At 37.5% G+C, this 15,401-nt stretch overlaps 1 protein-coding gene across 3 annotated transcripts in view; it reads left to right on the top strand.

Moving 5' to 3' along the window:
* LOC136347419 (trissin receptor-like) overlaps window positions 1-15,401 on the top strand; it is a 159,619-nt gene that overhangs the window by 98,002 nt on the left and 46,216 nt on the right. The gene's annotated exons all lie outside the window — the stretch shown is intronic.

Genomic DNA, 15,401 nt, shown 5'->3' with positions numbered 1-15,401 from the left:
TTGGAATTGTCCTAGTGCTGATATCAGATTGCTCGTGCAGATTTAAAATCTCTTTCTCGAGATCCACTGTTTGTTGAGGTCTACTCTATGACTCTTCCGGTGGTATCTGCGGGAAAACTTTTGTGCAAAAAGATTTGCTGCAGCCCCCAAATTTTGCTGTGATTCGCCGTGTGCTAGTACCATGGGAAAATGAGCTCGAACACGATCACGAGCGACTACTAGGCATACTACACATACTGTCCTGACTTGTGGACTTCTTAATTTTTATAAACAATAAATTTCACCAGACAAATTTGTGTGTCTCAGCTTAGCTACAGTCAGTCACGAAAGCATTCGAACGAAACAAATGGGGTGCAATGATGTAATATTGCTATTTACTTAACATATGGCAAATTAAACTATAGTATCATTGAAGAGAGTCTATATAGATAAATAGCTACTAAAAGCGCAACAAGTACCATCCTGTGCAAAAGCTGGTTGAAATGTTCTTTAATTGACCCCCAAAAGTGTTCGAATGCTGCAAAAAGGAAAAAAAACGAACTTTAAGTAATATTTTGACCAAAGTTTATAAACAATTGTCAGTTAATGTTGTAAAGTTAATAACTAAATGTCATATGCTATTATAGATTATTGTTCATAAAAATGGCGAAGAAAAGAAGTGAAAAACAGTCCACTAATGAGAATTAATACTGAAATGGCACGACGAAGGTAAAAAACTTGCAGAAATTGCTTTTGTGTTAAGTAGAAGTAGATAACCCATCTCGAGCATCTTAATGAAATATATAACACAGGAAAATATCGTCAATAAGCGTCGTTCGGGAGGATCAAAGAAATTCACAAAACGTGAAAATTCTATGGTTTTAGTGAAAATGTAAAAAATCTTGTCATTTCTGCACGAAAATTAGCGGGATGCGTTTTAACCCAATTTGGGAAAGAAGTATATCGTGAAATTTATAGATGTTTGTTAAGAAGTAACGACATACATCAACGAGTTCCTAGGAAGAAGTCTTACATCAGCCAGAAAAACCGAAAAAAAAAAATGTCTCAACTTTGCAAAGCAATACATAACTAAGGACAATACATTTTGGGATAAAGTGCTTTTCTCTCATGAAAGCAATGTTTTTAGCAATAATGCACTTCAAAAAGTGTGGAGGAAAAAGAGTACAAAACTGGATCCTAGAAACTTCCGTGCAACTGTTAAACATGGGGGTTGGTCAGTGATGGTGGGGGGCGACAAGTAGGGTTGAAAACCTCGTCCTTATAGACGGAATTAGGGATGAAGTAAAATGTTTGGAAAGATAAAAAAATACTTAAAAAGGAAATTTAACCAAATTGGGTTTGTCAAGAGAGTATTGGTTCCAACAGGGCAATGATCCAAGGCACACGGCCCATGTCGTGAAACCTTGGTTGATTTACAATAACTCTCGTTTATTACTAACTCCCCCACATAGCTCAGATATAAATTTGTGGGATGAATTCGAAAAAAGACTAAGAATCTACCCCATCACCGCTAAGGACAGTTTAGTCCAATTTATCTGGGAGTCTTGGAATTCTATCGGTGCCTAAGTGATACAAAATTTAGTGCACGTCTGCGAGGGGTAATCGAGGTAAAAGGGGCCACAACCAAACATAAAAACTCTGAAAATCAATTTATTTTTATTATGTTCGAATACTTTCGTGGCTTAAATTTTGCGATTTGCTTAAAAACATTATAAATTATCAAATTATTTTTAATTTTATTTTTATCTAATTTAATGAAAATTGACGTACTTTTAGACAATAGAGCATATCTCATTTTCTTATGACGTATAAGAATAATAAAAGATTTTACTTCAAAAACCTAATACCGTTCGAATGCTTTCGTAGCTGACTGTATGTATTGAAAATCGTGGAAATAACTCCGAGCAGTTACTGTGCTAGATTAAAAATGCATTTTCAATTTTATGAAATTCAGGTTTTTTTTAAATCTTTATTTGAAACAAATTGGTATCTCCGAAATTAAACATTTTTTTCATTAACAATCTTCACTTGTGCGCAGCTACAATTTCCCAAGTTTACGCGCATGGTTTGGCATCACCCTGTATGCAGTAAATTGGGTTGTTTAGCTCATTGACGAAAATGTCCGCATAGGGTTGTGTCGGAAAATCAGAAGCGGGAGTGTTTCCCGAGTGTGATTATGCAGAGGCCGTGATCATTGTTTTTCCATTTCCCCTATATTTATGTCAATCTCCTTTATTTTCTCATTTATTTTCGCTTCGTTTGTGTCATTATCGTTGCCGTGTTCGTGAGTTGGTAAAGCATTTGGTTGGCAAATATAGTACTGAAGCGGCGGTACCAATGGCAAATGGTAGTACCTTCAGGTTTTGTCCATGGTACTGATATTCAATTGAACTTGGCCAACTCAACTTTTTTCGAAGTCCACACCTGCTATTCGCGTCAATAAAAACTGTTCAACTCGAAACGCGATATGGTGTATGCGACTTGCTTTTTGCTAAAATAAGTTTTCGATAATAAATAATCGATCGCCAAGATAATCGATTAAAAAATGGTCCTGTAATCAAAACTTAAGTTATTTAATCTTCTAAAGGGAAATTCCAGTTATGCATCTTTACATCATTAAGCAATAATTAACTAGGGATTGCAAGTTTTGAACTTTAAGAGTTATTTTCAATAAATATTGATTAGAGTCGAGAAGGATTAAAAATTTTTTCCGGATAAGTGATAACCAGTCTTTATCACCTAATTGGTGACCCTAGTAAAGGCTATGAAAAAATAATTCAACGAACGATTCTAACGCACGTGTGTTATTACGTTTTCAGCAAGATGTAGACTATAACTATACTGTAGACTATCACCGAAAGCTTATGGGAATATACAAATACTGTCATGGAAACCCGAACGCCCAGTAAAAATGTTGCGATTTTGATAACATTTTGTTGAGAAGGCAATATCCCTTTGACGTTTGTCAGAGGGTTAAAGCAAATAAATGACTAAACTACTAAGTGAATTGGATAATTTCAATCCATTAATTAACTGGGATTTCGATAATTAATAGCGTATTGGTGCCCCAGGATTTCTTACACATTCACTAATACGCGCAAACATACTCTTGATGAGGTGGTTGGTATCCTCCTGGGGCACTGTTTCATTCCAAACCGCTTCTGTCCCGTATCAAAGTGCCGCGAAAGTTTGAGAGGGCCACTGTAAAATTCGCAATCTCCCACCCATAAAATCCCACACGGAAACAAATCTGGAGATCTTGGGGGCCAAGGCAGTAGTTCAATCTCACCTTGTTGAAAGTGCTCCAAAGCTATGCTTGCCACATGTGGTCGTGTTGAAAAATAGCTTGTTGGAGGGTTCTCAAGCTTGGAACCAAATAAATTTCCACTATTTCTTGGATGTTGTCAGTTGCGTTTCGAAATTAAAGATAAGACAGATTTTGGTCGGTATGAAAATAGACCAAAGCTTCTGATTCGTCGCAATACATTTTGAATTTCGATAATTTTGCGATGTTACGTAACCCACTGATTGGAAATTGCTCTAATGGTAAAGAATCGATCGCGTGAGGCAAACGATTTTAAGCGAGAATCTCGAAGCGATGTCCTGCGTATTCCTGGCTGTTTGTGTCCGACGTTCCTCAATCCATGTCTGACAACATCTGACTACAGTCTCTACATTCCTGTTGACTGAACCGCCATATCGCGAAATGAAAGTCCAGTCTCCCGGAAGCCAACAATACTTCCCTTATCAAACTCATTCAAATGTCTATAATTTACATTTATTCGCACTCTTGGCATCGTGAACGCTGTTTAATGTTGATAGAAAGTTTTCTCTTCGGAGGACAAACACGCTGCGGAATGGAAAGTTCGCATTTCTATCGTTCACGAAAATATAAAAAATAAATAAATAAATAAATAAATATCCAAAACTTGCAGGACGATAAGACGGAAAATGTAATCACATTTCTTTTGTGATGTTATAAATATTTGTACAAAATATAGTCGAAATTGGAACATTTTTACTGGATTTTCGGGTTTTCATGTTATTTAGTATATTTTACAAAGCTCTGACGCGTCTAGAAGTCTCAAAACGTTTCATTTTTAACTCGACGGTGACGAAACCGTCCACAACCATTTCGCACCAGTTCTGCTATTGAATTATTTTATTTTTTTATTATCAATTTAGAGAAAACGTAACTGGACAAGTAAGTATCTTTGGTCGTTTCATAACTTTACAGATAATTATCAGACGTCTAGTTTTGCAACGTCTCCATGAAAAGAATTCTGAAAGCATTCGAATATTTCCTTAAATAACATGTTACTGGTAAAACCGGGACATCTGACAGAAGAGACACTTTTCCTGTCACATTTGACATTGACATTGACTTTGTCAAAGCTGCGACGTTATGATCAATTTTTTTGTGATTTTTTATAACTTGTCAATAATAAGGTGTCAATAATAGACAAACGTCAATTTCATTATATGTTCCAAAAAAAGTAAATCTTCGTAAACTTACGAATATTTCTATGACAGGATAGGTTCTAACAATTTAAAGATTTTTACGCATTTTTTTTGTTGACGTCAAAACTGACTATTTCTGACGAAAGAATGCGGAATGTTTACATGTTTCCGCACGTGCTTAGTTCAAAACAAATTGATTGATATGTTACTGGCGAATTCAGATCAGCGGCACCTTTCACTGAAAGAGTCACATCACGCATCTTATCATCCAGAAAATTCATCGTGATTTCGCACCTTCAAATGTACGTATTATCAAAATGTACCATTCAAAGTTATATCCAACTTCACGTGATCAATTCATAATCACAAGTGTAATTTATTTACATGTGCTGGTACGGAAAAATATTACGTTTCGGACTGTGAATGATTAGTGAGTCAAATCTGTATAATTCCGGTCAAAATCTTCTAACCCGTTTCTGGGTTTCACCAAGAACGCATAATTTAAAGAAATATTGGAGCGTGTAGAGATATTTTTTAAGATTTGTATAAACTCCAAGTTTGACTCGGAACCTTGGTCAACTGGGAAAATACCTCGAAGTAAGAAGTGTTTACTTACCTTTGTAAACATATATGGAAGTCCTGAAAGTAAAAATAACTTTAATCCCTTCATCATAACAGGGATGATGTTTTTTCGCAATGTCTTCAATACCGAACATCACACATTTTTGTTCTCAAATGGTTTAGTATCGCCGATTAAATAATCAATCCAGGATAATACTCAGATTACGAAACGAAAAGAAAAAATGATCACCACTGATAAAATGGTTTCTGAGACATCATTAATTTTTTACTTATCATTATTATTACGACTTTTTTATTAGTTGTTGATTTACGGTTAGCTATTGTGAGATTGGGCTCAAAAAAGCTTTTTATTTCATTATGAGAAAGCTTTTTCTCCCCTGGCAGCATTCGAGGCGCCGATCTACGACCCACTAGAAATCACATCAATAATAACCTATTATTTTTAACAACCCATAATTGCTAGTAGGATTTTCATCGTCGTAACTATAAAAATGCCTCTAAGGCATTAGGCACAGCTAACATCCATTAATGGATTTACTTCGAAATGAGTTGGTAGTATTCCGATGGAATAAAAATCTACCTTGGTGTTTACTAATGAAAAATTGAGAACAAATTGTCGGTAGATACGATAAAGTTGAAATGAAAATAACACATTTACAATTACAATATTTTAAATTATGCATACGTTTGAAAGCCATTACAGATCTTACGCTAACGAACACTACAAACTAGCAGTCAATATCGAAATGAATAAACTAGCCATATGAACTCCTTGATATGGTTCCTGGATTGTATTTGGAGAACGTCATTGGCACAGTCGCTGTGGTTGGAACCATCAGAAAAGGTACCGGCGAGGTTTCAATATAAATGATTATGGTTGAATGAATGTAAAAACAGGAAGTGGCCATCGTTGAATCAATCGAAGAAGAACGCGATAATGCTATTGAAGAAGTAACCGTGGTTGCAGCAATGGAAGATGAACGTGACGATGGTGTCATCGGGGAAGTGACGGAAATTGAATCTGTGAAAGAAGGTGATGTCGATGTTATTGAAAAAATTATTGGAAGAAGACGGGGATGTTTCGAGAGAAGTAACAGAGGCCGAATCACTCGACGAACCAAGTGGCGATGTCACAGAGGCGGTGGTTGAATGAGTGGCAGAAAAGAACGGCGATGAATTTAGACGAGTTTACTAATGTTGACATCGATTTTATATCAGAAGGTGATGGTGAAGCCTTCGCTGGCAATTCTGTAACACAAGGGGAAGCTCTGCACATCTCGGATACAGAACCAAATATCCAGTGATCAAACATTTTCACAAAGTTAATAATGAGACCTTTATTTGGACAAAAAATTACAAGAATTTGCCAGAAATAACAGAGACCCAGTAGCAATGGCGACGTCTGATTTAGAGTTACATTTCCCAGATAGCAATATTAAAATGAAAACTCGCCAGAGTACGTTATCAGATTATTTCAGTGTAGCAAGATTAAATTTATTCATGGATTTGTTTATATTTAACTACTCAAGTTATGGAATATGACATTAATAACTATATTATGCTTTAGTAATAAACACAGAGTTTCAATGAAATATGTTTTGTTTCTGTTTACAAATTCCCATAACTGGACAGCTCTATTATCCGAATATATTTTGACAGTTACGACGATGTCCGCTCATGAGAAATTTCACTGTATATGCGACGAGACGAGAGATAGCATGAAAAGCAGATGATCATATGATAACGCAGATGGCCCTAGATCGAAACACATGATTATGTAACTCATGAGAACGAGAATTAATTTTTGGGGCTTGGAAAAGTTTTCGACAACTAAACGGGCTTATTTTTCGACATTTCTCTGTGACGAAAAGGAAAATTGAAATGGAAAGAACTGATTTAAGCGTTTTGGAAGAGGCTACCGCTTTTGTGAGGAGTGCATTTTCGTCATAAAATGAAAAATAAGAAACATTCTTCTCTTGGGAACCCCATTCGGAGATATGGTATTAAATAGGTCAATAGAGGCGGAAAACCATAACGTTACGGTAAACAAGTATTTTATAGAATTTACTCCAAGCTTTATTAGCTTCTATTAATTGTTCGGCTGCACCAGCAACACTCAAGTATCTCTTTCAGTCGGGTTTCGACTTCAGCAAACCACGCTTAGAACACGTGATTTTTCAAGATTTTTTTTTACAAATTACCCCATCGTCTGAGTCGCAAGTTGGTCCAGTTATTGACGGTTCTGATAATCACAAAATACTTTTCTTAAAATTCTTATTAATCATCAAACAATGGCGGCGTAAAGTCTACGTGTCAAAAATCCGCGGTACACTGTAGAGATTGGTAAAAGCATCTGTAACAGAAGTGCCAGAAGAATTTCCCTAATTTATTATGGAAACATACTTTCCATGAACCTAAAAACTTATGAAAGTTCCGAAAACTTGAAAAGAAATAACATTAAAAAAAATACTATGTTTTCCTTAGGAATTGCTGTTGAAACTTTTTCCATAACGTTGAACAAGGAATACTCGAAAAGTTCATGCAAACTCCGATGACCATCGCGAGCGAAATTTTGAATTTCGAAAAATACACGATTGAAGTTTTAGAGAGAGAAACGCCAAATCTAAGCGTTCGAGCTTTCATTGGCGTTCTGGGCACACCCTCCTAAACACCTTCCAAGCAGATATGACCTTGACAAGTCTCCATATATCGGTAAAAGATTAATTTGCACATCTTGGAGAAGAGGAAGTGGGTGGTTGTATTCTTCTGGCACGAGCGTCTCCACCACTTGCACGCTTCGGCCGACCCGACGCCATCGCTAAGAAACCTCGAAATCAATTTCACAGCTTTCCTAGAGTAACCTGGAAATGCTCTTTCATCATTTTAAGGAAGGAAAAAATGCTTCCCTGAGCCTAGTACTTCATCGAAAATTCTTAGAATTCTCGAAAGCATGACCATACAAGTTAAACATCAAGTGACGTCACTCACGTTTACTATCAGAATGTGTTACGGTCTTTAGTTTATTGGTTTTTGATGTAGTTTATTTTGTTAATTTGCGTGTACTTTCGTGCCTTAACTTACGCCTATGCGCTTATTCTGAGAACACCATCTTGGTGCCAGGGCACAGTGCCCCTCGGGCCATATCCAAGGGTTCTTTATGGGTGGGAAATATGTTGCTAGTCAAAAGGAGCGTTCTCAATGGGACTATGGCCGCGATCTGCAGTTCGGTGGGCCTGCAATATTACCAGAAAAGCGACTCGCCAGATGGCCGCGATTTATGGCATCCGACGTGGCCATAGTCCGTAAGGGCTCTTAGTGGCAGTGCGTCCCTGGTTGGAGCTCCTCGGTTTTAGTACTTAAGGGATGAACGAAGTAATTTTGCTCTCTTTTCTTTCTCGTCGTCTTGGAACGGTGTCGGATTCGGATAGCGATCCAACTAAGCAATTTCCCTCCTCGTACTTACCATAGACCAATAATTTTTCTCGTGATTGAAATAAGTAAAATTTAATACAGTCCATTTTCGTGAACCAAATTGTCGTTTTCGTTATTTCGTTTGTCGAAGGAACCTCTCAACGGAGTGAAACTGAATTATCTTCACCAATTACCGAAACCAACAACGCTCAAATCAGACATCCACCGAGCTTCATTTTAATAGAAAATTAAATGGAAAACTTTGAAAATTCGACAGGTAGCTAGTTTAAGATCAAAAGCACAACACAAACTGAAAATAGAAATGACGTCTCTTGCGAAAACCTCAGGATTTTAAATACTTCTCTGACAAAAGTACCGGATTAGGTAAGTCATGGTTTAAAGGCTCAAAAATTTTCTGAACTATCTATGCCATAGATTACACCTATGTATAGAAGCAATATAAAATGTATTATCTGCTATACATATACATACATGTGAACTTTCATAGAGAAAGGGATGCGGGGTTGGTTATTAATTCATTTAAGGCAAGAGCAATAAGTCTGCTACCTTACAAGGGTGGTGTTACGTCTTATCCTTGGGCACGTGTGGTATGTCACGGACACCTATGAGTGTCCCCTTGGAGATGGACTAAACTTGTACTAGTTAAAGTAAAGATAAAGAGGGTCTGTTTTATTATATGGGGTGTGAAAAGGTATGACTAATGGATGTAAGCGTGGGAAGAATGTGGATGGTATAGCGGTTTTCGAAGAAAAACAAATACATGAAAATGACTCCGACACCTCGCAAGAGGTATTCCATTCCCAATCGTGGACGAATAAAGAAGTCTGGCTTAAATTTATGTTTTTTTTTTTAATTTTTTTTTAAGAAGGAAATATTCCTTCTGACATACACTTGCTGCTAGCAGTTCAACTTGGAACTCACAAATGCACGTTAAGGCATTTTCACTTGTGTCATTATTCAGGATTTGATCATATTCGGTCAAAAGCCATGTGTTCGTAATTCAAATCAGAAATCTGCAGTTTTCTGTGCTGGAACAAGTCAAACATAACGATCACAATATTACTGTCAGTCTATCAACGAAATTTTCACAGATCGGGAAACGCTGTTAGCCTGAAGCGGCTAAAAGAGTATATTATACAGGATGCAGCAAAGAGAGTGTTCCAAATTGAAGGAATCTAATTCAAAAAACGAAATAGTATTTTGGGAACGAATGAAAATATATAAAGCTTGACATTTTTAAGCAGGAATTTTAAGCTTTGTTTACTGACTTAAATAATTCGAAGTAACCTACATTTTCAAGACTGATTCTCTCCGGAATCGCATAGATTAAATTTATTTTCAAAACAGGAAAGAACTGCGGTTATGGGTGTTAAATGCAATTAATATTTTAATGATATAATATTAAATGCATGGAAACCGCCTGTAAATTTTCTGAGTTTGCGAGAGTAAAGTCGAAATTGCAAATTAAATGTTTGTAAAAGAGCCGAGTCGTTCTGAACTAAAGCTGCAAAATAATACGTACTAGGATTTCGATTATTTAACAAGGGCCAGGGGATTACACCAAAAATAGCATTATCATTGGAGATTCAGCTTTGAGGATTATTTTTAAACGCTATTCAAACGATAAAAGATTCATCGATAAGCAACAGACAGAATTGCACGAGTGGCATTTAGCAGAATTCCAGGAAGCTATCCATTGGGAGAGGATTTCTTGTAATTCCACTGGTGTTCGTTTATGGTATGTCAAGTTAAGGAGCAAAATTCGTATTCTTCGCAACGTGTCACAATTATCTAAATAAACCTGTTAATTTTGTAAAATTCGCCCTTTACAATTAGGTTCCTTGTGTTAGCATAGCACCCAACGCAAGGCATACCCTGGCACTGGACTGTTTTTTAGCGACTTTATTGAAAATGAAATAAAATCTCGTATTATGGGAAAAAGGAAAAAGGTATGTATGGGACACCATAATGTCAATTGACAGGGCATTAATTAGAGGTTCTAACTTATACACAAAAATGTATACGTTCCACTTGAAATTAGAGAGTTATGCTAAATTGTAGGCGAGCGAAGTTTGACCACCCCTTTTGCTCACCCTGTATATCACTTTAATAAAAAAACCATTCTAGCGTGAAGAACAGTTTGCATTTAAGGAGGTATAGTAGAAGAACAGTAGCCAACTAACTCATTTCGTTTAGGAAAATAATGTTTCCTTGATCCTTACACCTTTGCATTTTCTCAAATTTCTCAAGAAATGCTCGTTTTGGACCTAAAGTTTGTCATACAAACGTCCCCTCTTTTCTCCTTCAAATACTAAATATGTAACAAAATATAGGGTGTTCCATTAAAAAAAAACACACAAGTCTGCATTGTATCTTCTTTTTTGCGCAGTTCAAAATGCGCCATATAAGCTCCTGCATGCACCTCCGAAAACAATCTTCGATCAACGTCACTAATAAGCTCACAGTATTCCGAGGCGCTCTTGCTCCCCCACCCTGTATAATGAACGTGCTAAGATTTTTTATACAGAACAGAAACGAAAAAATAGTGGCAACAAAGGGAACAATAATGTGTGTGAGAGAACCTCACGCGCTTTGGAGGTCCAGATTAGTATTTTGTACAGGGTTAAAAAAAACACGGAATACAACGTGACGTAGTCCAAGTAACGATGAAAGCTACGTGAGTATTTATCTGCTCTTACACCTTTAACAAGGAATTTAAGACTAACGATTTTTGAATCCAAATCGACAAGATCATCCAATAACTCTACCACCTCAATAAACTTAAGTTAGATGCGTCTGGATGCGCCTCATTAGTCTTTTCCCGATTTGCCCGAGACACGGTTTTGCTAGGTATGCTCCAGGCCTCGCGCCATAACTGGCGGTGTTTGGCTCCAATATTTCTATGGATCGTGTGCCATTTTGGCGCCACAAAATGCGTTGATAAAGTCTGTCTTCTTTAGCCACCCATGTTCGTCGATACATTTGTCTCGCATCAGCTGCAATGATGTATTTATGCCTCCGGAACCTTATAGCAAGAGAAAAAAGTTCATCTTGGACCTAGTATCCAGTGCTTTGGATATCGTTTAATGGTAAACCCGAGGTGGCAATTGCCGAACCGTCAAATACAACTCAGAGTTTGGTAGTCGTGCTTTGTCCCTTGATAACTGCATGATGTGGCAGATAGAATGCAGGTTTCACCTCTCCTAATTGCCGAAGCGATGGCCTGGACATATGCCCAAGATCTTCGTGATCTTGCATGAACTTCATACGTTTCCAACATGCAGCGCGTTATTTGATTTGAATTTTCCCTCTAACGACAGTAAGCGTTTTACTGCCATGTACTATGATTCACCTAATTGCTCCTTTTTATCGTTGAATGGTGGATTGACCACAGATCTACCAGTCGAGTCTTGAGATGTCGATGGTGCAAACAATTGTTCGCATGGCTCAGAAAGGTTTAATGGAGATGCTCTACTGCTTTCTGCGCGGTCCTCAGCCGCTCAGAATCTCTCGACTCGTTGGTATAGTTGTGAATTTATTGTCACATAACGTGACGCCTTATTACGTGACGATTGCGACTGCTGTTGAATACTTCCTGTGACGATACAGCCCAGTTGTGTCTTTTGGAAGCACGGTTGGTCTCTGCCTGTTGTTAGTTGACCGACGCATACCAAGTCCCAAAATAACCCAGCAAGAGGGTCAACTGGTCGACTATCGTCAAACGATGGATCGGCTAACTCAATTCTAGCTAGTATCTCTATGTACTTCCTGTTTATCTTGCCGTTAGCCATGCTGCCTATTATTCTTGGCGTGACTAAGCAAGTGATTGTTGTCTTGAATACTGTAGTATGGGCTTGTGACTTCAAAACTGTCCTATGACTCAACCTGATTGTTGATTGGAGAATTCCTGAAATCGTCGTACTCGTGCTTCTTGTGATTAGTTTCAATCTCGTCTTGCGTGATGGAATGGATCTGTGATCCTGAATCCAGCAGCGCACGGCAGTCGTGGATAACTCCATCGTGGTCTTAAACTTGTATAACGGCAGTACCAAGTGTCACATGTGCTGAAGTGTTGTCCAATGATTGCACGGTTAATACGGTGGGGTTAGCAGGCCTCTTGGATGCCATGCTAGTTTTGTTGGCTATGGCCCGTGGTTCATTGTTGGGCTTGTTCAGATGTAACAGGGTGTTGTATCGGCTTCAGGGGCTTTTACATGCCCCTGAAGACTATGATTTGCTTTGATGATCCGACCTCAAGCAATTAAAATGTAACCTTAAGTTCTTGATACGATCAATTCGTCCTTGGAGGTCTTTATTTCAAAATTTTTTGCAGATGTAAAATGGGTGCTTCTCAGTACGTTCTGCGCACGAACTCGTGGTGGCTCATGACGCCGCGCGTTCGTTTGCCCTCTTACCGCTCTTGTAGCTCACTTGCTCTCTCTGATTTTCCGCGATCGATTGTTTCTCTAAGTAATCTGTAGATATTTGCAATGACCTTCTAGGGTCGCAACGAAATCGTCAAATGTGCGTTCGCCTGTGGTGCTCAACGTGCGCCTTTTACGACTCATTCGCCTTTCATCGTCCAACTTTGTATAAATTGAGTGAACGAGGACCAAGTCCCATATGCCTATTGCTTGTCCCGTACTCCTTAAAGCTATTAAATAATGATGTGAATCATCAACAAGATGGCGGAAATCTGAATATGATCCCTTTGTCCTGGCTGTAAGTCCAAGTAAGGCTCGTGGGTGATGCGCCATTGGTTCCTCTGAATTCTCATACCTATCCCGAAGTTTCTTACAAGTATGACTATAATTCATCTCGAAAATGCTCAAAGAGAGAATGGCGCACGTGGCTTCATCTTTGAGTGCGATGTTGAGATAATTGAATTTATCAGTTTGACAATAAATTTTGAATCGGGAAAATTTATCTATTTTGATAAGTGTCCATTGAATTTGGCAAATGATATCTGTGATAGCTGCTTCAGTATGGACACTTTATGGGAATGTTTGTTTGTTTCCGCTATTGTATCGTTTCCCTGACGTTCTTCATTAATATTGATTACATTTGCAATCAGATATCTAGCAAATACATCTGCTTCCTTTACTATTGCGTCTATATTTTTCGCTGGGATTGACGCTTCGATTTGACTCTGTATCTGGCCATATTCTGGCTCGAAAAACTCAAAAAGTTTTTTCAGATTTTTCTAAACCGAGTGATTTTTGTTTTGATTACAGCCCGTTTAGTTATTAAATCGTCACCAATCATATTTGTCCATGTATACGATAAATGGATTCAAAGAAATTATAAATCGAAACTTCACGAGTATGACAAAATGTAGGATAAGTGAATGGGTGTGGCTGATGTTCTGTTGACTTCTCACTGTACTGGTTGATGCGATGATTGATGATGCGTGCACGTTGATAGCTAGCTCCTCAAGCACTTGGTGTGTCTTGCGGCCTTGATGAATTGCCAAACACTTTAACCTCCAATTTACTTGGGTATATATGAGTATTAGATCCGGCTCGAAGGACCAATGTTTTTTCGTTTGATCAAATTCGCATAACGAAATGATGTTAGTTGTTCAATTAATAACAATGTCGGTTAAAACATCATTTATTAATTGATGGTTATTAAAACTAGTGGATCTAAATGCAAGGATCCTTAATCACTCTTAAGATAGTGTATCTTAAAATACTCGGTAAAGTGTGGTAAGGTGTTTCGATGATCGGTCGCAATGTGTGCGTTATGAATGTTTGTTGAGAAGTCTGGTTCTTCTCGTGTGAATTTCGGGAATTTCTAGTTCGGTAAAAGGGCGAGAGGGACCACTCCTTGGTACCGAAATCTGGCGTTTTTCATCGTAAAAACACGTGAGGTAGACTTCTGTGCTTGAGAATAATTGCGAGGGCGACTGAATAAATCAACAGCAGATCTTCTTGGAACCATATGACGACCGAAAAAACGTGCCCTTATGGGTTTGATAAAAACAATTCTACTAATAAATCTCTGCTGAAAAGCTGTTAATGAATCGGGAGTAACAGATAATCATCACATCACAATCAATCATCAAAACAAAGTCGATTTTTATCTACCGCCAGTAGCATTGGCGGGAGCCAGTTGAAGTTTCTGCCATAAATTGTAGGACACCAATAGATTTTCTAACATTTTAGCTATTATGTTAGGACTCCTACTAACTTTTTGCCCTATCAGTGACTTGAGCATTATTTAGAAAAAATACACACATGCTGCTTTGGAATTTAAAAAAAAAAAAAATAATTTGTTAAAAAAAATACGGGGACAGAATTTTGAGCCGCACGGTATGAATATTCATAGGTGTTATGGACTTTAATTTTGAGTAAATTCGTAATTCGGCAGTCTGACACTGTATCAATATTTGACTAGTGAGTTCCTTAAAGCTTCTTTTTAAGCAAACTTTACTTTGCTAGTAATTTCGAAAATTAAATCAGTTTAAATTTGACCACCCTGTACATTATCATCTCATGCGAAATATGTTTCACTATTATCTTACGAAGCGGAAATGTAGCAAATTCATGACGTATTGTCGAATGAAAATGTCCTAATTTTTCTATTTTTTCACTTAATGGGTCAACCTTGGTCCACATATTCTTCCTCAAAAAATATTACGATTTATCTATATTTAAAATTTTTTTGGAAATTTTCGGTTGTACTGTGGAGTGACGAGAACGAAAAAATCGATACTAAACGTTTGATTTGAAACCGCTAGTGAGGTACATTACAAAATAATTACGGTATTCGACTCCGTGGAAAATATCATCCTGTAGATGCTAACGATTACTTAATCCGTTTAGTGCAGAAAACCTGAATGAATCGTCTCATATCAATATTTGAATTAAATATCTGAAAAACGGTCAAAGGTCTAGACGAATTCGCCAAATCATAATGTTTTT

This window comes from Euwallacea fornicatus, chromosome 28 (assembly GCF_040115645.1).
Source record: "Euwallacea fornicatus isolate EFF26 chromosome 28, ASM4011564v1, whole genome shotgun sequence".
Taxonomy (NCBI): Eukaryota; Metazoa; Arthropoda; class Insecta; order Coleoptera; family Curculionidae; genus Euwallacea; species Euwallacea fornicatus.
This window is presented reverse-complemented; position numbering and strand designations above follow the sequence as displayed.